The following is a 22,354-nucleotide window of genomic DNA, read 5'->3' as shown; positions in this document are numbered from 1 at the left end:
CACCCAGCATTTTGCATTATTGAGGGTGGGGGTGGGCAGGGAGAACAACTTAGGCTGAAATCCTATACACGTTGGCTTGCAGCTGAATGCTGGGATGCTTCTTACTATGAGGCTTGCCTTGCTTCAGAGTAAAAATACATAGGATTAGTCAACTAGGCTACAATCCTCTTTCCACCTACTTGGCAATAAATCCCACTGAATTCATTAGATTTACTTCTGGGTAAGTGTGCCTAGGATCAGGCTGTTATTCCTAAATGTTTTACAGACTGGAGCTATTTCATGTATAATGTACACAAGTGAAGATGGTAGAGGCTATTTCTCAGGATCAGGGACTTGGCATGTCGGTTGGCGTGTGGCATGTTAAAATAATGAGGTGCTGACAGCATACATGTAACCTCCACCGCCACATGGAACACATGGTGCCCACGTGGGAGGCAAGAGTTGGTCAACACGATTCTCTCTCTGCTATGAATACTGGAGGCCCTCATTTTCCATGGTTTCAACAAACATGGTTTTGCATATCCACTGATGGGTCTTATAGACCCAGTTTCTTTATCCGTGGCATAAAAAACAGATGATATTCACCTATTTGTGGTTCTTGAGTTGCCATAAATGACCCATTTCTGGCAGCCATTTTACAGTGTGGGGCAATTTTGTGGCACTTCAAGAAGAATTGGTGAATATTTACCCAAACTGTGGCTGATTTCAGAGTTTGGGGGGTCACTGCTTGTCTGCTGGAGACTTGAAGAGCAAGGTACGGTGCTTTTCTCCTCTTATTTCTGCCCCTCTCACTTTCTTGGACCTTTGGCAGGGGGGAATCTAAACCCTAGATTCCCATAGAGGTAAGGTTTATTTGTGGTTTCCATATTTGTGCCTATGGGCAAGAACTGAATCCCTGCAAACTCCCAGATGCCTAACAAGCAGGAGATGAAGGTATGCCCCACTCCAGCCATTGCTCCCCTGCAACTAGTGTTCAAAGATACCTCTGAATCTGGAGGTAGCCTATCAAGACTAGTAGCCATTAATAGACCTGTCCTCCTTGGATTTGTCTAAACCCCTGTTAAGGCCATCCAAGTTGGTGGCCATTATCACATCCCATATCAGAGAATCCCATAGATTAATTATGTGTTATGTGAGAAAGTACTTCCTTTTGTCGGTCCTAAATTTTATAGCAATCATTTTCAGTTCTGGGTACCGGATTTTCATCACACAGCTCTGTGATGGAGTTCTACCTCTTCTTTCCCAGCGGGGGTCCTTTGATTTCTTTCCATGTGAGAGCCATGGCTTGGTTGCCAGCTTTTTCCCTGGCTTACTGTAGCTGCGCCTGATGTGCAGACAATAGCAGGCTCCCTGCTGTGACAAGCTTCACCTGCTGATTTCTGCACATTAAGCTGCTGTGCTGAAAGACTCACGAGCAGGTCCAGCCAGATCGTTGTTTTCCTGTTCCCTTAGCAATGCTACTTGGTGCCTGGGAAAAGCTGCCCCTTCCCCCCTTTCTGCCCACCATGCAATTGATAAAATCAACCGTTCCAGGGAAGGGTTAATGCTGCAATATGCTACAGTCACCAGGATAAACTTTCAGCACATCAAGAACCATCCTCTCTCCCTCTCCCTTCCAGTTTCATTTAGCACTCAAAATGATGTCATCCACCTTAGCCAGATTAAGGCCACTCCATTGTGCCTCAGGTTGGGAAGTGACGCTACAGAACGCAGCAGCAGGTGGAGGTGGGGCACAGAAATCATTACTACTGATGGCTGGCCACCTGTGCAGTTCAGCTGCCTGGAGGAATTTTAGAGATGAAAGGATTCAGGGTGGAAAAGGAGGCGGGGCGGGGAATAGCTGGCTGTGAAAATGTGCAGCATTTGGGCATGTGGAGGATTCATTCCCCCCTGGAGTGTGTGTGACAATAGAGTTAAGTGCTTCCTCTGATGTCTTCCATTAGCTCGAGGGTACAATTCTGAGCATATTTACTCCCAACCACGTCCCATTGAAACGAATGGGGAAAGTATCGGAGTAAGCATGGCTAGGATTGGGCTGACAAGTAAGTACAATGGCAATTCTGTACACACTTCCCTGAAGTAAGCTCCAGTGAACATAGCAGGATTTACTTCCAGGTAAACATGCATAGGATCGGGCTGTGGCTATTGTTTTGCAAACAACCATTTAAGGACATTTTTATCTCTCCTGTGAACTATTACAACCTGGCCTTGCTCCAGCTCCTTTGCCAGGAAACAAACTGAACTGCTGCTACTGATGCAATTAAATGACATACTAGTGATGAAAGAAATGCCTTTGGGATATGTGACTTTGGGCACAGGGCAGAGACAGCGTAATGCTTCACGGCTGCCGGAGCACAAGCCTCACAGTGTAACACTGAACTGGAGTGTGTGGCGTGTGTTCTGTGTGTGTGTGTTCATGCACACACAGCTGCACAATGAAGATATACAGTATAGTACTGACATCCTCTGAAAATAAACCAGATGCCACGGTTTAAACAAACAGCATCTTGCTTGCGGGATTTGTTTTGTTTCTCCCCCCAATAACTTTTGTCAGATTTGGCAGTGGAATTCAGCTGTGGAATACAGAACCATCTTTCAAATACTCATAAGGCCTAATCTGACATCATCCAAAAGATGCTGTACAAGTGTCAAAGTCAAGTTCCACCTCGGCCTGTCACACACACCCCATACTGCTCACAGTTACAGCAGTGGTCCTCTGAAAAGGGGACACTGTAACTGTGATGGCAGGCCTTTCTGTGATCAGTGTGCGCGCGCATGTGCATGTGTGTGTGTGTGCGTGCATGCACACACATGCTTGTGCACTCACAGCTGCACAGTGAAGATGCAGGGCAGTACTGACATTCTCTGGAAATAAGACAGATGCCAGATGTATAGGACTGTACGTGCATTTATTTTAAAAGTGAACCCTAGGTAGAGATAGAAAGTATCCTGCTGTACCTGTGTTCAGCATGACATGTGAATAACTGTACCAGCATACACTGTATTAGAGGAGAGCTGGTCTTGTGGTTTTGGAGGAGAGCTCTTGTGGTAGCAAGCACTTGTCCCTTTAGCTAAGCAGGGTCTGTCCTGGTCGCATATGAATGGGAGACCTGATGTGTGAGCACTGCAAGATATTCCCCTCAGGGGATGGAGCCGCTCTGGGAAGAGCAGAAGGTTTCAAGTTCTCTCCCTGGCTTCTCCAAGATAGGGCTGAGAAAGATTCCTGCCTGCAAGCTTGGAGAAGCCACTGCCAGTCTGTGATGACAATTCTGAGCTAGATAGACAAAGGGTCTGACTCAGTATATGGCAGCTTCCTATGTTCCTATACATACTGTATGAGTGTTGAACATAACCTGTGAATAGAGTTTAGATGGAATGGCTATTGAAGGATCATCTTCTAGGTCAGGGCGGGATGGAGCAGAGCAGGAATTTGTCTCAGTGAAGCAACTGTGACAACTGTGGCAACTGTTTTGGCTCTCTCTCCTTCTGGGAGGCAGGGCTTAGGTGTACAAAAAGGACATGTGTGTTTACCCTGTGCAGATTCCGAAAAAGTAAGTTCTTATCTTCTATGAGGGGGGAAAGTTTGCATCTGCTTTCCTTGCAAATATAAGACATCTGGTGTAGGTTTCATTAAGAACTTTACTGAGAAACAACTCCATTCCAAGCCACTCTTTTCTCCTCCTCTGTCCCTCTGCCCTTCTGAATCCATCCCGCCTTCTCTGCAGGATGCCCATTAGGACAAACTTCTGAATATAGAACTGATTAGCAGAAAGGATACAACAAAGGACAGATGGGATAGGAAGCGGAATTGGTTGCTGTGGAAGCATTTTGTCTATTCCATTGCATTCTTTCAAGGCTAACCATATGGCAGTTTAGGAATCACCATTTGCTGGCCAGAGAAGTAGCCACATTAGTCTGTAGCATCAAAAATAGCAGAGTCCTGCGGTGCCTTAAAGCAAACAAATGTTCGGTAGCAGAAGCTTGTGTGGACGACAGTCTACATCATCAGATGCATGAAGTATTGTCCTCGGTTGGCTGATATATATATAGATACACACACACACACACACACACACACACACACACGTATAAATAAAAAGGGGGAAAAACACTTGTAAATAGCATGGTCAGATGGCCCACATGAAGTGCAAAAGGTATAAGCTAGATTCACACATAGAGCCAGGTCTCATGATCAGTGAGACCCGGTTTCTAAGGGTGAGTGGCAGAGGCGTAACTATAGGGGGGGCAGGGGGGGCACGTGCCCCGGGCGCCATCTTTTCTGGTCACATGGGGGGCGCCGCCATGACCAATATTTTTAATTTTTTTTAATTTTTTTTTTGTTAATACAAATGTTTCCTGCTCAGTGCAGCAGCGCTGCAGCAGTCAAGGGAGCGCGTCAGTGCCCCCTTCCCCACGAGCGGTCCCTTCCATGCTGCCTGCGCCCCCCCCCCATTGCTTTGCTGGCGCCTGGCGGCCAGTCAGTGGCCTGGCTTGGCGGCGGCGGGCGCTTGTGAGGAAAAACCTAAGTATAATGTAGTATGTTGGGGGGGGGCGACAGGGGGGCACAGTGGGGGGGCGCCATTTCAGTGCTTGCCCCGGGTGCCGTTTTCCCTAGTTACGGCTCTGGTGAGTGGGGAGAGTGGGCTTAGCCCGCTCTCCCCGCACACGAGCAGACAGTCTGCTCTGGGTGGCTGAACCGGCTGCCCACAAGACTGCCGGATCTGTAACGGAGTCGGCGGGTGCTGGAGGGAGCAGGAGCCAATCGTCCCCCAGAAGCTCCAGCATGCTGGAGAGACCACTGGAGCCAGGAGTTCGCCCTCTTTTCACCTCCCTGCCGGGGGTCTACTCATGAGTAGCCGTGGTGCAGAGCCGCGCCGCGTCTACTCACATTAAAAAAAACGGGTTTGCAGAGCGCTTGCTCCACAAACCCGGTTTTAGGGGAGGGGTACCTAGGTGGGTTAACCGCCGGGAGGCAACCAGGCTTGCCTGCGAGCCCGGTGGCTCCCACGATCAGCCAAAATCGGGCTAGGCTCCCCTAGCCTGATTTTGGCTGATCGTGGGAATAGCCTCATTATGTTCAACACATGTACAATCTATGTACATTGTATACACATACAGATCTGCATGCACACTGGCCCCATTCACAAGTAACCGGAGGCTGCTGGACCAGCAGTTTCAGTTTTAAACAGTGAATCACATTGCAGACCGTCATCCAACCACAGTACGGCAACCTCCGGTTTCAGAAGAGGGGAACCCCTCCCTTGTCCTGGTCTGCCGAGGCTGCATTCCAGCAAGCTGCATAGTGCTTGGATCGCCAGACTGCGTGCAAGGTGTCAGCATGTCACTAGAACAGCTGCCACTGGCCACGATCTTAAAGGGGATGTGCCGAGCACGATTGTACCTTTTTGGAATGGTCTGGTCGCCTTTGGCATGGAAAGGGCATTTAAATCCCTTTAAATGGTATGCCATGCCAGCACATCTGACAGAGATTGCACCACCGCTATCCCCAAAGCCCCGAGACAATCCTGTTTCACACATGCACAATTTCTAAGGGAGGGGGGATCTTGGGAGGTGCACTATTTCCCTGTTACTCAGGAAATGGGAGCGGGGGGGACATTATGACTTCCTAGGAGGAGAAATGTATATGAGGGAGGGCAAAGGATCCTGGAGGGTTTGGTCTGTTGTGACCAAGGGCTCAGCCTGGCAAAGCAGACCATGCAGACCAAACCACATTCCTGCTTCCCTGGCGGCTAGCTGCCAGTGGACTAACACCCTCATGAGAGGGCCAGTCTACTGGGATGGACCTTGGGGGGTCAAACCCACATAGTCTCCTGTTGGACTATGTGCTCATGAGTTGAGCAAACCCAACAAAGGCCCCCCTACTTGTGTGGGACCCCCACTCTCTCTGGCTAATGATAGGAATTTTGCACTGCAACCCCCTCCTCCCCTGGGAAGCTTAGTACGGACCCAAAAGAGATTTTGACGCTCCATGTATCAGAGCCTTGCCATGTGTGTGGACAGCGAAAACTCATCTTTATTATTTCTTTATACTCATTCTTTATACTCATTATACAGATCTTTATACTCATTCAAAATTCCCAGGTGCAAACCGGCATTGCACTGTATGCAGATCTGCTGCCGTGAGTAATTGCAGGGGAGGGGAACCTCAGTTTCCAGCAATCCCCAGGAAAGTGAGGTCACTGTTTCAGAGCACAAGCAAGAGTGGACATGTCCAAATGGACAGATGGGCTGGCAGAGGGCATGCTTTGACAGCTGCTTGGCGGCAGTCATCAAGACAGGGAGAGCTGTTGGCGGGGTACCCATCCCCACTGCTAACCTGTATATATCATCCAAGCTGGGCAGCATCTGCCATTAGGGATGTGCACGGAACTGGTATGGCCAGGTCAGTTCGGATTTGAACCCACCGGGCCTTGTTAAGGTTGAACTGGGCCCGGTCTGGTTCGATCGCCAAACTGGTTCATGGACTGGTTTGGGTCAATGCTTGTAAAGGGGAATCCAGGGGATTCCCTAAGGCAGGGAGGTTGCAAAGGGGGATTCCCTAAGGACAGAGGCAAGAGGGGAATTTACCTTCCCAGTGGTGTGGGATGGTGGTGGCGAGGGCTCTTCTAGCTCCACCCCACCCCGCTGGCCTTTCCAATAGCTGCAGCCCAGTTAGAGCCTCCATGCTACAACTGCAGAGTGTTCAGTGGGCCTCCGTGCATGCACAGAGGCAATTAAAACAATTAAATAATAATAATACCCATTAATAATTAATACCCATTAATGCAATCACACCAGGCTATCTATTCTAACGGCCTCCACACGTGCACGGAGGCCTGCTACACGCTCTGAAGTTACTGTACGGAGGCCCGAACTGGGCTGCAGTCGCTGGCACAGGCTGCTATTGGGGAGGCTGGCAGGAGGCTTAGAGGCTGTCCTGCCACCACTTAGGCTTAGAGGCTTAGAGGCTGTCCTGCCACCACTAGGAAGGTAAGTTCCCCTCTCCCTCACCCTGCCACCCTTTGGTGGATTCCCCTTTACAAGCATTGCCCTGAACGGTTTGGACCAGTTATGTTCAAACTGGGGCCGATCCGGCTCAAACTTGGACTAGCACTCCCTTTGGGGGGGCTGGGCTAGTTCAAACTTGGACCAGTCGAACCAGACCAATTCGACCCAAACTGGGGTTTTACACAAACTGGTTCTCACACCCCGATGTGTCATTCAGCCACTATGGCCTGACACTCTCATGAGAGAGCAGAGAGAAGGGGGATTTATGTTGCACATTATTAGCATTTCTGCCTGACACCCCAGTGCCCACAGATGGTTCTTCTCATGACCTGTGAAGGAGTATCCCCTTGGCCTTACACATTCTCATGAGTTAGTGGTCTGCTCAGGATCAGCATCCGTCATTGTCATACATGTAAAAATGCTCCTTTCACTGGGGCACTGCTGATCCTGCTGCCTGGCCCTTCTCATATACCCAGGGACCACACAGGTATCCCCAAGATGAAGGAGCTGGGTCGCCCTTCCCCAATATCACTGTACAAAAGATAGACCTTGGCCATTTGAGAATCCCTGGTTGGGGTTGCCTTTTAAACCCAACCCTAGGAATCCCTGCCCTGCCAAATGTTTCCATCTTGGTGCTCTAATGGAGTGCACCACTTATGTTGCCACCTGGAGTGCTTATGCTGGTGAACATACATCATTGTTGCTTCATTTTCGGGGAGCAAGGCACTTAATTCCCATCCTGTCATCCCATTCCCCTTTCTCTCCTGCTTGCCAGGAGTGGGGAGCAAGGGACAGAGTGGGGAGAGGGAATGCCTTTGCCATTTGACAGGCTGACAAACTTGGGTTGGGACGTGGTGGCGTCCGTTGCCTGGCAACTGCTTTGTTTGATTGGAAACAGAAGGGGTGGGGCAAGTGCTCAGAGAGTAGTGCCACTGGCATGGAGCAGGTGCAATCCCAGGCGGTTCTGCACTGCTGTCTCTATGATTGCAGTTCCAGAAACTGCATGGAACTGCAATTATGGAGCTGTACATGTTTGGACGTAATACTGCGGGGGCCAAACCTCGGGTTTGGTGGCAAACCTTACTACAAACCAAAGAGTCAAACTGGAATTTGGTGAGGCAAACCACAGGTGGCTTTCGGGTCAAAACCGTGGTTGCACGAATTTGGATGGAATGGTGTTCCAACCCCTACCCCGTTTAACTCCAGTTTCACGATACATCCAAATGCAGCCATATAGTTATTCACATGTTATACTGGATCATACATAACAGAACACTTTCTGGTATCCAGGTTCACTTTTAAAATCAATGCACACAGAGTTATTCACACAAAAACATGTATGTATGTATGTATGTATGTATGTATGTATGTATGTATGTATGTACAGGCACCTGAATGCATGTACAATATAATGTCTGGTTAGGGCTTTGGTCTGTGACTGTTCCATACAAAGTTTAAATGTATATAAAATAAGCACAATGGCTGACATTCTCCACAGCCATTGTAGAGATGGAGGGAGGTGCGAAGGTGCTTCTGCAGACTCCCAAGCAGAAATGATGATGATGCCAACATGTGGACATGAAAGCAGCATCCCTACAGTTTTCTCCATTGTGATGAATAAGGAAAACTGTGGGGATGTTGGTTATCATCATCATCATCATCATCATCATCATCATCATCATCACCACCACCACCACATAGGAGTCTGCAGAATTATCCCAAAACCTTGCTCCGTCTGAGAGAGGGAGAATGTCATCCAATGCCTACTGTTATTGTGAATTGGTGGCTTGTATTCTTCACAACAAGCCGTCGATCCTAGGGAGAGGTGTCTTTGCTGCTTCTGCACCACTCTATAGCCCATTCACACTGCTTCCAAGAGAGGGGAGGCTCAATTCCTACTAAGGGGTGCATCATCACACTTGTAACTATATCCCCATCATTCCCAGGAGGAGGAAATGGTGGTGGACTGGTTTTTTGCCAAATGCTGGCTTTGCCACTACTTGGAGAAAAGCTACTCTGATGGTGGCAGAGGAAGGTTGGTGAAGTGGCAAGGGGATATCTTGCCGCCCTGCTGGCACCTCAAAAATTTGCCTCTTGAGGAAACTGACTCTCCTCACCTTATGAAAGGCCTGCCTTTCATGTTATTGTAATTAATTTTTTACTTCTGCATTATATATTTTTCAGAGTAGGGGAAGGAGGGGAGAGAGATAGTGGTTGAAGGACTTCAGGTTGATATACAGATTGTAATGAGAATCATTGTATTTGCTTTGGTTAAATCATTTTATTTATTTATTTTTCTGTTTTCTTATATTTCTTGTTTGTATTTCTGATAGAACAATAAAAAATATTTTAGAAAAGAAAAGAAAGGCCTGACCCTAGTTGCTTGCAATACTGTTATCTCCTGAATTTCAGATGGAGTTATGAAGTATAAGTTTTCCCAAGTCTTTAGAATTACAGAGACTTGTGAAAGAGGAGTCAGACAATACAGGGTCATCTAATCTGTTTTTGTCTGTGCTGCATGCAGAGTGGGTGGCAATCTTAAGTGAGTTACAGAAGCTGCTTTTCAAATTCTATTACACACACACACACACACACACACACACACACACACACACACACACTACTTTTAAATGGTGTTTTCTGTGAGAACACTGCCGAGTAAGTGCTCCCTGGGAACTGGCCATGTTTTCCTTGTTTCCTTTTACAATGATTCAGAACCCAGTTTAGAACCACTTAGCTCTTGGTTCTCTGTACCTGTTAAGTTTTCAGTGCAATACTGCCACAGCCTTGCTGGATGTATGGCAAGGTAGATGCTGTGAAATGAAGAGCGCTTTCATACGAGACACTTAAATTGCTTTTGGGCCTTTGAAACTTTGCTCATTTGAGTGCACATTTGATCATTGTTGAAGCAGAACAGAAAGCGGAAGAAAGACATTTGTAATTCAAATGAGCATTCTGGCCAATATGGCTTAAAATTAATATGACAAAATGACTAAAGCAAGACCAGGCTTCATGTTTGAAATGCACTAAAACATGGTCAATCCATTAGAGAGAAGAAAAGGACTGAACTGTCATGGGAGAAATGATAGATCTACTATTGAAAAGCAACTTAACATACAAACTTTAGGAAAAGGCAGGGAAATCAGGAAGAATGTATAAGAGGTTTATTTTAAAAAGCATGCAAATTAGATCCTTAAATATATTCAATAAGCATCTATCTATCTATCTATCTATCTATCTATCTATCTATCTATCTATCTTTATTTATTTCTCTAAGGCGTACTTGTCGCTAATCCCATGCATGGCAGCTCTTGCGAGATTTCGCGAGCGAGGGGATGGGGAGAGGGAGGTGAGTGGCCAGCGAGAGAAAGTGGTGGCCAGCCCGGCCGGCTGTGGGCAGTGAGAGGAAGCGGCAGCCAGGCTGGCCATCAGGGGAGAACGGCTGAAGGGATATGGGGGAAAACAGGGAGAACTAGGGGTGCAGATGCTCTGTGCCAGGTCAGCTAGTTTATAATAAAATCCTTGACAGAATATTTGTGGAGGAAAAATATTTTTGGAAATCGTCAAATATTATTTTATATAGTGCCATCTAGATGTGTGAAGCTTCTCACAGGTGCTTGCCCCAACAAGATTACAATAGGGGAAGAAGATATTCTTCTAAAGAACTAGCCATGGGAACACTCCCTCCCCATGTTGGCACACTGGACCAGCTCAAGCTTATCACCTTCCAGGAAGGAATAAGATAAGAGGTAACAGGCTCATCTCCCTCTCCAACAGATGTGTTAATGGCTGGCTCAAGGCTAGGGAAGGAGGTGTGTTAACACATTCCAAGGGACTCCCAAGGTTCTTCCTGACCATGAGATAAGATCTGATGCAACTATTTCATACCACCCTACATGGGTTTCTCAACCTATTCATCTCATTTTGGTGGAAGAGCACACCCAGCAAAGTTTGAACTGGACACAATGTATTCTTTTGTCTATCATCATTGTCACGCTTTTCAGCAGAAACGTGTGGCCAGCATTCTGCCTCAGGGCAAGATGCTGCCTATTTCAGCCCTTGATACCACCAAACAGTGTCTCTCTTCTCTGGATTCACCTGCTGTGTGTTCATGTGTCTTGGCATTAGCTATACCACTTTGTTGTGCCTGGACTCTCATGCCTGTTGCGCTTTCCGCCTCTAGATCGGCCTTTCCCCCCAAGCCTGATCTGTGCAGCACACTTGGCTGCAACAAGATACTGGTCCCCCAAGATCAGGCCCCTTTTGGACTTTTTCTGGCTCCCTGACCCATGAGGGTTACCTGGATCCCAGTTCCTGCCTTTTGCCTTCAAACCTCTTCCAGAGGAAAGAGGTCCCTTGACATCAGTTGAGCTACAAGGGTCCACACACCCACTAGATAGACTTAAATATAACTAATCTCTGCTCTAAAGCCCCTTGCTCCCCTCCTTTCTTGCTCTCTTTAAAGTCCAAAGCTGTTCTCTAAGACCGTTCCTCTGGTCAGCCTTGAGTGGATTTAATTCAGATCTCAAGCCCAAACACCTCTCTGTGAGCTTCAGTCTAGTACTACTGTATTAATATTGTCAGCCTGGTTAGTTTTGTTAGTAAATATTGTGTTTATCAAGATTTCTCTTCTGTACCCCTAAACCATAACATAACCCTGATTCTATTTTTGAACTTCAACTCTGTCAGTCATTTCCAAAGACCAAAGCTTTTGCACAAATTTATTCTGAAATGAGTTGCTTCATCTAAACTCACTAGTTCCTCACACAAGCCCAAAAAGTAGTCAGGGGTGTTCACCAATTCGCCAGGAGCAGTATCATTAACAGTTCACTGAAGATATTCCTCAGTAACACTGACAATTTACATTTGACATCAAAATTTAAAAACTGAAATGTGACATGTCAGATTTCAAACTTTGGTGTCAACAGATTTTTAAAATCCTGTAAGAATGTATGTATTTCCTTCTCCAATATAAATTTGATCAGATGAGCTAGAGATTCCAGCCACGACTGCTAGCTATATCTGCAGTTGTAACGTTTTGTGCATAGCCTTGAAGGCATTTCCAGGCAATACAAAATACATCAGTCCACTGTAATCACTTCTTCATCAAATGCAATGTGGATGTGAGCTGATTTCATGATATCTGAACATTCATTCTCCTAACAGACTTGGAACAACTATTCAGTTAGCCTTAGGCAGTTGCTATGGAAAAATATGGAGAGATTGCAGCTGTTTCCTATGAGAATAGACTCTAATAACTCTATAAATTAAATAAAAAACAACTTCTGATCACTAAAGAGAACGGCTTTTTCTTATTTCTAGAAATAAACAAGCAAACAGGAAGTTTGGAATCTCCTATTCTTTTAATGCCACTGAGGCTTGGAAACACAGTTTATAATTTTGAAAGGTTACTCACTTTATCTTGCTTCTGGGCAAAATTCCAGTTCGTGTGAAGTATTTAATTCTTTTCCAGATTCAAAGGAATTATGTCAGGTACATTCAATGGAATGCTGCTGAAATGGATTCTGAGCCCTTAACATAAAAAGGCAGAAATGCATCAAATTGACCAACGATGCATACCAGGTAAGTAAATGAAGGTTGGATTTGTATGCTCTTATGGGTGTAGTTTTTCTTGTCTCTTCATCCCATACCATTCCAGGAATATATAATGAGTTCTAGTAAGAACGAATCTGCCTACTTTCCTTTCACTATCCCTACAACTTGACTACATGGTTCAAATCGAGGTCCACTAATTAGATTTCTTGGACATCAAGTGTTGAGGTGTCCACCATCTTGGATCAGGGAGGATGACATCATTACAAACTACAGCATTGAGGTGTCCCTGTGTGTCACTCACTACAACTGTACCAAATTTGATTCAAATTGATTAGACAGTCCACAAGTTAGTGTACTTGCACCATCTTGCACGTAACTTGTGCAAGTACACAAGTTAGTGTACTTGGATCGGGATGGATGACATCATCACAAACTACATCATTGGGGCATCTATATGTGTCCCTACAACTGCTACAAGAGCTGTAGCAAATTTGGTTCACATCGGTTAGGCGATTCACAAGTTAGCCCACTTGCACCTCAAACGTTCACATGTCTGCCATCTTGGATTGGGGTAGATAACATAATCAGAAACTATGCCATTGGGGCATCTCTATGTGTCCCTACAGCTGTAGCAAATTTGATTCAAATTGGTTAGGCAGTTCACAAGTTAGCTCACAAACTATGCCATTGAGGTGTCCCTGTGTGTCACTCACTACAACTGTATCTAATTTGGTTCAAATCAGACACTGCTCAAATGTTTATGTGACTGCCATAAACATTGGAGTATATCACATCATCACAGACAACACCAGTGAGGTGTCTCTATGTGCCCCTACACAAATTTGTTTCCCACTTGTGCCTCAAAAGTTTATGCATCCACCATCTTGTATTAGGATGTATGACATCATCACAAGCTACGCCATTGAGGTGTCACTATGTGTCCCTACAACTATTCCTGATTTGGTTCATATTGGCCCAGGTGTTGTGAAGTTGATGGTCGGGGATACACACATGAAATGTTGGGTGTCTTATATGCCTACTGGAAAGTAGGCTAAAAAGAGAATTGTATGAGAAAGGTAAATCACACAAAAAGTCCTCACAAAATACTATGAATCTTGATATTGAAGGCTGGGAAGAAAAGCTAGTGTGGCAACTTCCTGTGTGATCCACCTCTTCTACATGATTTCCTAATTGTGTGTCAACTTCATCACTCATGAAGCCTTATTCAGTTTATCTGTTCTTTTGTTGTTCTCATTTTTGTTATAGGGTGTTTTGTTTTTTAAAGAATATTACTATGCACTCCAATGCTGGTGCCCCGTCCGTAGTGAAATTTATTCTTTGCGTAGTGATAGGGAGGGGCTGGCTCTGTGGTGAGTTTGGGTCCCACAGGTGCTGCCCCCTCAGAGGCCCCTGACTCTGAAGGGGCTTGTTCAGGCAGTTTCAAGTGAAAGAGGAGGAAACCATCCAGCTTGCTAGTGAAGTGCTCACCAGCTGGGAAATGCTGACCAGTGGCACATTCATGCCCTGCTGCAGGCAACATCCCTGATACCAATGTGTTGGCATGAGAGGGTGTGGCCTGCAACAGAGCATGTGTTGCCTGTTGGCATCACCCAAATGTCGAGTTCTTTGCTAACCAGTTGGGTGGCTTCCTTCTCTTTTGCTCTGAGCAAGAGAAAGAGCCGGCAGCTAGCAATGTGCTTACCAGCTGAGGGATACTGATGGGTGGCGCATCTGTGTCCCAGTGGCAGTTTGCAAATGAGGCAGCAGAGAGCAGCAAGGAGCTAAGGAGACGCCCATGGGAGGTAGGCCACAGAATGGATTCTCTCACTCGCCACCCCAGGGCACAGGCGCTGCCTGAGGTCATTGCCTATCCTCGCCTCATTAATGAGCCAAGGCAGGGGCCAGCACTGGCTCCACTCCTCAGTATCTGACTCAGAGTTGCAACTTAGAGAGAGGGATAGTGACAGCCTGGGCCATGACACCAGTGAGGGATATGTGGTTGCTACAGAGGTTGGGGAAGATTGGAGAGGCGGGTTTCAACAGTCACTGTCAACATTCCTAGTCATTCCTCCACCAATAAAACAGGAAAGTCACATCAGGAAATCAACAAAAAATGAACAGTAACAGGAAAAAAGCAAACAATGTTTTCAGTGGGCATGAGAACTTGTTACTACAGCTAGATTTTGTTGGGATTACAAATGAACCCCAAGGTCATTTAACGGTCCAAAGTCAATATGGGTCACCTAAATGCAGTTATTGCACAGTAGCACAGAAATGGCGTATTCATGGCAAACTAGTCAGTTCCAACTCTTGGACATTTGTGATCCTGTGAAGATGGGCAAAATGTGCAATGCTGACTTTGTGTTGAGGGTTTCTGGAGACCAGCAGTGGTAGAGCCCGTCTGCCAGCAGCCCATGCCCAGCCGCGGCGGCGCTCACCCTACCCCCCGCGTCTGATGTCAGACGCAGGGGCTAGCCATGCCCCTGTGTCAGATGCAGGGTGTGTGGTCTAGCTCCCGAATGGAGCCACGCAGCTCTGTTTGGGAGTTAGGGCCAGGCAGGCGCTGCATTCACAGTGTGGCCAGGAACGGCCACTCCTGGCCGCACCACTCCTGGCCGCACCATTCACAGGAGTGGCCAGGAGCCACTCCTGGCCGCACCGCGAATGCAGCACTGGCAATTTAACTCCCGAACGGGGCCATGCGGCCCCGCTCGGTAGCTAAACCAGCACCCCCCGCGTCTGACGTCAGACATGGGATGTGTGTCTGGGGCCGCGCTCACAACCCCTGATTGGCGGCCCGGGTTCTTTGAACCCGTTTGCCCAATGGTGGCTCTGCCCCTGAGTCAAGGACAGAAACAGTTGATCTGATAGAAAGGGTGAAAGAGAGGTCATCCTGTAGTTTCCTCCTAATTTCCCCATCCATCAGCTCTTGACTGAGACTGGCTAGGAACAAACACCTTCTTCTTTTTACACTTCAGAGCCATTTAGAGTACTCTTTCTAGCAGAAAGAAATTAAACTTTGAAGTGTGACAAAGAACAGCAACCTAGCTGGGGTGAAAAAAGAAAGTAAGTTATCAGGGCTAAACTAATGAAACTTAGCTGGGGACATTTGAGCCATGTGCTAAGGTACAAAGTTGCCTCAAGAGGAAAATCCCATTTGTTTCTGGGATGATTTTGTATCCCATTAATCTTTCTTTATAGGAAAGCAAAAATTAAAGTGAATTCGTTTATCTTTGGGGATTATACTGCACTAGAATTGCCTGAAAATGTCCTAGAAGACCAAAGTGATGGAGCCCCTAAGTTTTGAGTTTTTGCAGGGAAAATGCTCCTGGAATAGGCAATTATGCCTGAAAAACCATGTATGTTAAAGGCCTTGGAAAATGTCTTCAGCTAGAATTGGAAAGACCTGAGGATAAGCACAATGGAGGAAACACTCACCTTTCTGAATTAGAGGTTTGTTCTTCTAAACTTGTTTCAGATATCTCCAAGTATGGGAGTGTGATTAAATGTAAATACAGTACATGTTAATAGTAAATGAATAATGATAATTAACTTTTAGTATGCTAATCATTTCCAGTTGGTTTCCCAGCACAAGAAAACAGAATGATTCTTTTTGGGTACTTCGTGTTTATGCAGTGTTTCATCATTGCCAAGTGCTTTAAATATGCCATTATTAAAGACCATTCAAAAACTTCATCTATTACAAAGAGGGCATTTTGTGCTAATGGGTGAAAAAAAGCATTTCACAAACTGCACTGGCATTTCTGCCAGCAAAGAGCTAGCTCTTTCATTCTGCCTCCATACAGAAGCAAAGTTCTCAATTATTTCACCCGACTAGCCTTACTCAACTGATGATTAGTGAGTTTAGCCTAATATAACACTGCTAGTGCTCTTTGGAAGAGACAATCACTATATACATCCATCTGTAGGGCCTAAAGTCCCCTTGCAACCTTCTACCATTGTGGTTGGTGATGATGAGAGTTGTAGTCCAACAACATCTGGGGACCCAAGAATACAAGCCTATGACCCCCTGGTATAAAGCATATGTTCCACATTTATTTTACAGTGACTTCCCCTTTTTGCCAGTGGACTTCATGTTCCACTAAACACCTCAAACATGCAGCTTGCAGATGCAGTTTCTGAACCTTTCCCTCGTTCTTCAGCCCCACAGGCACACTATCTGCCCCTCTTCCTCACCTGTCTGGAAGAGCCTTGTCAATCTGAATCACGTTTCTAAGGAAAATAGTGGCCAGTGATCCATGTGTAGGCTTGGACTGAGAGCTTTATGCCCATTAAAATGTTGGGAGTCTAAAAGCAGGAAAGACAGTTTAAAAGGGGGTGGAAACCCTTCGCATTCTTCTTTGTTTGCTCTTATCTTACCCTTCTTCTTGCTTACTTTTTGGTCCAACCCTCTCTTTTTCTTCACCTAGCAGTGGTGGCTTTGGGGCCGGGGGAGGGGAGGAAACTGCCTGGGGTGCCATACTTTAGGCCCCTCCCAGATCTTGTACATTTCTTAATGGGCGAAGAGTTAACAACAGCATGGGTTTTAATTACCCTTAATGAAAGATTTTTAGACTTCATTTCCTACAATTGGTTTTGCCTTAATAAAAGGTAGGGGTTCTCTCTCCATTTCTGAAAGAAAAGAGAAGAACATAAGAACAGCTCTGATGATGCATTAGGCCCATCTAGTCCAGCATCCTGTTTCACACAGTGGCCCACCAGATGCCTTTGGGGAGCCCACAGGCAAGAGGTATGTGCGTGCCCTCTCTCCTGCTGTTGCTATTATACAATAAAAATATCTTATTTTAGTTATACATAAAATATTGGTTCTTAATAGTGTTTTCTCTAATAGATGTCAAGAGGAAATGTATTCCCATGGCCACATGTGTTTACCAGATGTCCTGCCTTCATGGGGTCAGCAAGATATGGGTGTATACTCACCAGGCTAGCTAGAGGAAATGCAGGCAGGCTTGCTGGGCTGGTAGGTGGTCAGGCTCGGTTATTATTTATTATTTAGGTTTTTATTATTTCTTGTTTACACAGTCAGACAGGTGTTATTGACTGGTTTGTTTTATCCAGACATCGAGTCCTTCCCAAGGACCTTGGATGGCTGAATTTTATCATCAATACTGTTGGTTATTATAGATATCGTCGCAAAATATAGGCTGTTCCCAGTAAAGCTGCTTTTTGTAATTGGCTGAGGGTGATTTCTGTGGCCCCTATGGTGTTGAGGTGCCAATTACCACTGGGATTATTTTGGTCTTGTTCTGCCACAGCCTTTCAATTTCAATTTGTAGATCTTTGTATTTGGTGATTTTTTAAAAATTTCTTTTTCTTCTATTCTGCTAACCCCTGGTATTGCTATGTCGATTAATTTAACTTGTTTTTCTTTCTTCTCGACCACAGTTATATCTGGTGTGTTGTGTGGAAGATGTTTGTCTGTTTGTAGTCAGAAGTCCCATAATATTTTTGCATCTTCATTTTCTACAACTTTTTCAGTTTTATGGTCCCACCAATTTTTGGCTACAGGTAGCTTGAAATTTTTGCAGATGTTCCAGTGTATCATCCCTGCTACCTTGTCATGCCTTTGTTTGTAGTCAGTCTGTGCGATCTTTTTACAACAGCTGATTAGGTGGTCCACTGTTTCATCTGCTTCTTTACAAAGGCGGCACTTGCTGTTTTTTGTTGACTTCCTACTTTTGCTCTTATTGCATTTGTTCTTAGTGCCTGTTTTTGTGCAAGTTGCCATTCTTAAGCCATTGCCAGGTCTTGGTGATGTCTGATTTTCCACTTATATTGTGCAGATATTGACCATGCAGTGGCTTATTTTTCCATTTTTCTGTTCGGTTCTTGACTTGTTCTTTCTTGTAGGCCTGTTTTGTTTCATTGGTGCTTAATAGTTTCTCATTACTGGCCATTTTAAGTGCATCTTCTTTACTGTCCATTATATATTCTGCAAGGCCTCTTTTCTGCTCCTCTACTGTTTGATGGACTTGCAGCATTCCTCTTCCACCTGAGCTGCGAGAGAGGTATAGCCTATCGATATCACTGCGGGGGTGCAGAGCATGATAGATGGTCATGATTTTCCTGGTCTTACGATCTAGAGTCTCTAGCTCTGCCTGGGTCCAGTCTATTATTCCTGCAGTGTATCTGATAACAGGTATAGTCCAGGTGTTTATGGCTTATATGGTGTTCCCGCCATTGAGTTTGGACTTGAGGATTTTTCTAACTCTCCTGATGTATTCACTTCCAACTTTTCTTTTAACTTCAGTGTGTGCAATGTTATCAGCCTGGAGAATGCCCAAGTATTTATAATGTTCTTTCTCTTCCGGGTTCTTGATGTTGCTTCCATTGGGTAGTTCTATTCCTTCTGTTTTTGTTATTTTTCCTCTGTTCATTATTAATGCAGCACACTTGTCTAGTCCAAACTCCATTGCTATATCGCTACTGAATATATGGACAGTGTTTAGCAGTGATTCAATTTCTGACCTGGACTTTCCATACAACTTCAGATCGTCCATGTACAGCAGATGGTTGATTTGACTAGATGTTTTAGATGTTTGGTATCTGAGGCCTGTTTTGTTTAGTATTTGTGAAAGTGGGGTCATGGAGATTACAAACAGTGGGGATAGTGAGTCCCCTTGGAAAATGCCTCTTCTAATGCTAACCTGTCCAAGTGTCTCGCCATTGATTGTTAACTGTGTACTCCACATGCTTATTGCTTTTTAAAATATCTGAATGTTTTTGCTGACACCAGTTGTTTCTAAACATTTAAGTATCCATGTGAATAATAATAATAATAATAATAATAATAATTATTATTATTATTATTATTGACATTGTATATCCCGCTCTTCCTCCAAGGAGCCCAGAGCGGTGTACTACATACTTAAGTTTCTCCTCACAACAACCTTGTGAAGTAGGTTAGGCTGAGAGAGAAGTGACTGGCCCAGAGTCACCCAGCAAGTATCATGGCTAAATGGGGATTTGAACTCGGGTCTCCCCGGTCCTAGTGCTGAGGCTTGTTCAAGGGGAAAGAGACTGGTGGTTAGTTCAGCAGTGGGACCAGGGGTGGATTTAGCCTTTTGCTACCCATCGGCAGCCAAGGATTTTCGTCCCCCACTGCCCCAGCGAGGAGGGTAGGGGCAACAAGGACAAAGCCCTTCCCGCTTTTACTTCTAAACGCCACAGCAGCAGGGGGATTGGGGGCTGCCAGTGAAGGCCACACAGCGGCTGCTGTGGGGAGTGGGGGATGAGAAGCAAGTCCAACTTTTTACATTAAAATGCATTCATTTGGGAGAGAGGAGGGGACCTGGAAGGAGCTCTCCCTCATTGTTCCTCCATGTCAGGTTTGGAGCCACCACTGGGCCAACGGGTTCAAAGAACCCGGCCGCAGCCCCAACACCACCACCCCCCACATCTGATGTCAGATGTGGGGGTGCTGGTTTAGCTCCTGAGCGGGGGCCACAGGGGACCCTTGGGAAGCTAAACTAAGGCAGCGCCAGCCTTAGTTTAGCTCCCCAAGGGTCTGTGCGGCCCCTTCCGGAGTTGAACTCCAACTCCTGAACGGAGCCTCAAGGCTCCGTTCGGGAACCAGACCATGCCCCCCATGTCTGACATCAGACTCGGTGGCAGGGTCAGCGGGGCTGCCGCTGCCACCGCACACAGGCCGCTGGCGGTCAGGCTCTGCATCTGCTCCACGCAGCAGAAGCTGCTTTAAGGTAAAATGGGGGAACTTCCTCCCCCCCCACCACCCTCCTAGTCCCTGTTGCAGCTGCCCCATTCCGCTGTGCAGGCAGTGGCATTTTAATGTAAAAGCTGGGGGACTTGCCTCTCGTCCCCCACTCCCCACAACAGCCGCTGTTCAGCCTTCACTGGCTGCCCCATCCAGCCGCTGCAGCGGCGTTTAGAAGTAAAAGGGGGGGCTTCCTCCTTGCCACCCCTACCCTCTTTGATGGGGCAGCAGGAGGCTTAATCTCTCATTATCGCCACTGCCAGCAGCAACAGTTTAAAAAAAATTTTTTTTAAGACAACTTTTCCCCCGCCCCAAGATCTGCCACTCCCCCAGGATTCACTGCCATAGGCAACTGATGGCCCTTGGGCCATGCTAGGGTCCTTCTCCTCTGAGGATTCCCCAGAAGCGGAGTCAGGGCAGATCCTGACACCAGGCAGTCATGAGAATTAATTAGATAATTTTTCTGCTGCCAACGTTTAAGAATAACTTTAACTTTTAAAAGATAGGTTAAAAGTTAAAATATTTTTGAAATCCAGCTTTCTCCAAGTTTGTCCTGACCTTGTTTGAGAGACACTAGCCATTTGTGCTCTCAATCAGCAGTGAGCTCCAAAAGCAAGGTAGGAGGGGGGAATAATGCTCATGTTGGAAGCAGGAACTGGTTCAGATGGGTGTGCCCTACCCAGATTCTCTCCCCAGCATTTTACCAAGGATGGATGAAAAGCTGTCTGATGCAGCTCCTGCCTCCCACACAATCAGTCCTCTCTCCTCCTACTTTGATATAGAGTTCACATGACTGCCCATCAAGAGTGCACCCACCTTTCCTACCATGGGTTGGCGCTCCTCCTACCCAGGTAAGGATCATGTGAACGAACCTAGAGAGGAGTGTGCCTTCCTATGAGGTAGGTTTCTTAAGATCCAGTGTAGTGGCTAGAGTGTTGGACTAAGACCGAGGAGATCTGAGTTCAAATCCCTATTCAGCCATGAAACTCACTGGATGACTCTGGGCCAGTCATGAATCTCTCAGTCTAACCTACCTCACAGGATGCTGATATTTTTGCTGCACTTGAAGAAATCAACAGAGCTAATAAAAATTGATCACAAAGAATGGGTTTTGCACCCATATCTTTATTGCAACTGCATATATAGACTTAAGGTTGTTGTGTTTTTTTTAAAAAGAAATGTCTGACTTCCTTTCATAACTTTTAGGGACCCCAAAGGACTTCTTTGCCCAGTACCCCTAAAGCCCTTGTGCTACCACTGCATCTAGAAAGCTCTGGACCATCTTCACAACTCAACTGAGATCTGTCATGACATCCCTGCATAGAATTGAAGTAACAACACAAAGACTGTTCACATCTGTAACAGGAAGAGACAGATATTCATTCACTAATAAAATGTATGACCTTTCAGCTGAAAGACCGGAATTTACATCTAAAAATTTTGGCTCAAGAGATGGAGTGGATTCTACTAAATTTCAACTAAATTATTCAGATTAACTTCAAATAACACAAAGTAATTGCTTAAACTGGAATATTGCCACAAGACAAAGAGTACGATTTCTTTTTTCAAAGTCACATTTAGATCCTTAAGTGGTTTCTAAAGCGAAGGATGCTGGCCTGGTGAATTTATTATTATTAGTTAGATTTCTATCCTATTCTTCCTCCAAGAAGCATATAAGCCCCTACGCTCCATACAGTGGCGGAGAGAGGCTGGTGGCGGCCCATGTTCGGCCACTGCAATGGCCCCCTGGCCCTGCCCCCTGCATCTGACATCAGACGCAGGGAGCCAGCTAGCCATGCCACCCACGTCTGATGTCAAATGCGGGAGCGTGTCCTCCTCCCAAACAGGGCCTCGTGCATTGGGCAGTGCGGGCCAGAGCGACTCTCCCTGCCTTTAAAGTTGGCAGTGCAGGTCGATCTCCTTTAAAGTTGGCAGCATGGGTCTATCTCCCTCTCAAACGGTGCCATGTGGCCCCATTTGGGAGAGAGATCGGCCCCACTGTGTTGCCAATGCAGCACAGGCCAATTTCAGTCCCAAATGCCTGCTTTTAAAGGC

General features: G+C 46.0%; 1 long non-coding RNA gene across 1 annotated transcript; it reads left to right on the top strand.

The window, feature by feature from the left end:
• The first annotated feature begins 2,003 nt into the window (after window positions 1-2,003).
• Window positions 2,004-21,735, top strand: LOC128348813 (uncharacterized). Its single transcript, XR_008318353.1, has 4 exons — window positions 2,004-2,042; window positions 12,482-12,591; window positions 15,766-16,017; window positions 21,506-21,735. It is a non-coding gene; the product is annotated as an uncharacterized LOC128348813 (long non-coding RNA).
• The last annotated feature ends 619 nt before the right edge of the window (window positions 21,736-22,354 follow it).

The sequence above is a fragment of the Hemicordylus capensis genome, chromosome 3, assembly GCF_027244095.1.
Source record: "Hemicordylus capensis ecotype Gifberg chromosome 3, rHemCap1.1.pri, whole genome shotgun sequence".
NCBI lineage: Eukaryota > Metazoa > Chordata > Lepidosauria > Squamata > Cordylidae > Hemicordylus > Hemicordylus capensis.
This window is presented reverse-complemented; position numbering and strand designations above follow the sequence as displayed.